The following is a 3,497-nucleotide window of genomic DNA, read 5'->3' on the forward strand; positions in this document are numbered from 1 at the left end:
GAACTGATTCCTTAGAAAAGACCCTGATGCTGGAAAAGATTGAAGGCGGGAGGAGAAGGGGACGACAGAGGATGAGATTGTTGGATGGCATCACCGACTCAATGGACATGAGTTTGAGTAAGCCCCAGGAGTTGGTGATGGACAGGAAGGCCTGGCGTGCTGCAGTCCATGGGGTCACAAAGAGTTGGACACAATTAAGCGACTAAACTGAGCTGTCTGAATGTCAAAAGATTATTGTAAATTAAAGAAAACCAGATATGCCGAGTTCAGCGCTTCTCTGTGTGTGGGAAGACGCATGAGTCTGCTCTCACTGAATCACTCCTTGATGGGCACCTCAGCTCTTGGCGCTGGTGTCCCGAGTTTCCACATCCTGAGTATCCTCGGGGCTCACCAGCTCACATCGAAGGGGTGCAATCAGTGAGGGCTGTGACAGCCTTTGTTTACTGATTTGGCAGGAAATACTCCATTTCTCAGTTTCCTCCTCTTGATCTGGAATTCGACCAATATTTGGGAGACATTACATGACCAAGTTCTGTCCCATGATACTGGAGGCTCATCCTGCGTCAGGTGAAAGTTCCTGTTGATATGCTGTTCCAGCTGCTAATTTCTGGATTAGGCCCCGTTGATAATTAAAGATTCTCTGGATCCTCCATCTTATTACTTACCACTATGATCCAGGAAATGTTTTCCCTTGTTGCTTCTTCCCATGCCTGGGAATCACACTATCACAGTTATTTTACATGAATCCTAAATGTGATCTGTTTCCCCAAGATGTTTAACCATCCTCAGTAGCGTCCAGGCTACACAGTGGGCGCCTTAAGAGACAACAGGATCCAAGTAATGCCACCAGCACCCCTGACAAAGCCACCATGCAGCAGGGAGACATGGAGCACAAACAATTTGGAGACAAAACAATGATTCGTGTAACTAGTTAAAATCCAGTTGCAATAAACCATGAAGTCCACAGGAGAGCCAGCTGGAAAGCGAATTCTGACAGGATCAAGTAGAGAAAGATAAAATGTTTTCATCTTTGTTTACAAAGGCATATTTTATCAAGTTGTAGTAGGTCACAGCATAGGAGAGCAGGCTTTACTGGAGAACGAAGGTTTGAGCTGGCGTGTTTTCCCCGACGGAGCCGGTGGGGGTGACCCACATGAGCTGTGCCACGTGTTGTGCACGTGAGCCGAGAGCACAGCGGATCCTCCAGGCGGCACCTCAAGTGGTGAACCACAGTGTTTGAAATAAACATGAGTGGGCTGTGCAGGAGGCCGTAGCGGGGCTGGCAGGGGTCTGGCAGGGAGCCTGGGCTGCGGGCCGGCTGAGTTGGGTCACCTGCCGCCAGGTCTCTGGTGCAGAGCAGCGCCCGCCCTTGCCCCCGCCTGTTAGGTTTGCCTCCAGGCTGGTCAGGCAGCCGCATGTTTAAGTGGCCTGGATGCTTGACCCCCGTTCCCTGTGACAGCGGCACCTCCCGCCAGCTGTTGCAAATTAAAGGCTCCCTGTGACCCTTACCTCTCTTAAATTCATGCTTTAAAAACAGCTTAATGAGGGCTTTACTGGCCCAATTGGAAGTTTTTATTAAAACCCGTCAGTGCTGGAGTGGAGCCTGCCTGCAGGAAACGATTGGCCAGCCTCGAGTTCAGAGCTGCTACGGCCACAGCAAGGCCACCAAAGCGTTTTCAGACCCTTGCCAGCCAGCTCGAGCTTTGCCTGGCCCTCACATCAGCCCCATGTCCCAGAAAGCAGTTTCTTGTGATTAAATTCCCGTGATCAGAGGCAGTTGAGGACACCCTGCCATGAGCTCACCCTTCCAGCGAGCCCTGCCTCCCTTGTCCCAGCCCTCTGACCTCCCAGAGATGTGGGTGCTGCTGGGCTGTGTGGTTCTGGCCTCGTGTCTGGTCGTGTCCTTGGAAAGGACTGAGAGCCTAGGTCAGGTGACTCGGGGCTGCCATGCACCCAGAGGAGCTGGTGGTTCCCAGAGGGAGGCAGGAGGCGCCACTGTGTCCTCACCGTGCGTGGCCGGGAAGGGGCCCTCGCTGGGGTCCCAGCGCCACCTGCCCCTCTGGCCTGAGCCTCCTCAGGCTGCTCTGGGCCTTGCTGTCTCCTCTCTGTCCCCTCCCGGCCACAGGGAGCACAGTGCAGGAGACCCACTGCCCAGGGGAGGGGCTGGGGTGGGGGGACCAAAGGCGCCACCCCATGTTCAGCACCTGCCTGACCTCCGTCCTCACCTGGAGCGCGCTCAACTCTGTAAGCGTGGACACAGCTTGTTGGCATCCCCGCACGACCATGTCGGGTCCCGCCTTTCTCTTTTCTCACTTGGCAGAATCTGGTGACCGTCACTTAGTGGAACTGAGAAGAAAATATATTTTGAAGACTTTTTTCTTGTTTACATAATTATTGAGGCTTTAGTTGTTCTGAATTTCTCCCATTACATCTCGTTACCCGTTTGTTTCTAAAACAGAATAAGCAGAATTCTAGAATACTGAAGAAACCCTGAATTTGAGGGCTTTTGTCTGGAATCTTCTAAATTGCCTCGTACTTTTATTCAGTCGCGTAGGTGTTGGGCCAGTGTTTCCTTTTCAGTTCACAGTATAGCTGATGATGAGCATCGCAATGGGCAGAAGGCTCCTGGGTGCCATCGCCCAGGCTGTCGAGGCAGGGTCATCGGCACCCGGTTCCCAGAGGCCCGCGGCTGGTCTTGCAGCCCCAGTCTGCTTGCTGACCAGCCGCCCTCCCCCTGCCCCCAAGCCCAGCCCCACGTGACAGTCCTGCGACGACCAGAGCCTGTGTGGCCCCTCCGCCCTCCCACTGCACAGTAGCCATGTGGCTCCTTTCAAAGAACTGGTTTTATTTATCAGATTTTTTAAAATGTGTTTTGGCTCATTAAATTTTACTTTTTATAGGTCGCTTCCTTCTGGGAGGAAGGAATTTAGTATTTTCTAAGATCTTGAGTTGATTAACTCATTACTTGTCCACTCTTCTTACCTGAAATGAAAGCGTGGAGACGGGTGGTCACCCCCCTGTGACTGGTCCTGGGCCCCTGTGGGCTGAGGCCCGGTGTCCCCGACAAGGGACAGACACGCAATTTCATAACCTTCAGGTGTTACTGCCTCTTTAGCCCAGGTGCTGTTTAAAGAGGGTCAGAAACTCCAAACGCTTAAGGCTTTGTAGCTTATCTCTGGTTGGTCAGTTTCTGATTTTATTACACTGCAACCAGAGAGCATGGCCTGAAGATTGTTCATTATTCTTTAAGTTAGGTGTGTGAAGGGATTAGAAATTCAAGACGTATTACACAACCTGTAATACAAACAGCTCACCGTGGTTTTCCTGCGCTCACCCCGTCGTCTTCTCGGGGTGACTCCATCTCCCCAAGCAGTTCTGCCTTTTGGGTTTCCATTGGGTTTATCCAGTCGTGTTTCCGTCGGGTTTACCCGGTCGTGTTTCCGTCGGGTTTCCGTCGGGTTTCTGTCGGGTTTATCCAGTCATGTTTCTGTCAGGTT

The sequence above is a fragment of the Bison bison genome, unplaced genomic scaffold (genome assembly GCF_000754665.1).
Source record: "Bison bison bison isolate TAMUID 2011002044 unplaced genomic scaffold, Bison_UMD1.0 scf7180017849426, whole genome shotgun sequence".
NCBI lineage: Eukaryota > Metazoa > Chordata > Mammalia > Artiodactyla > Bovidae > Bison > Bison bison.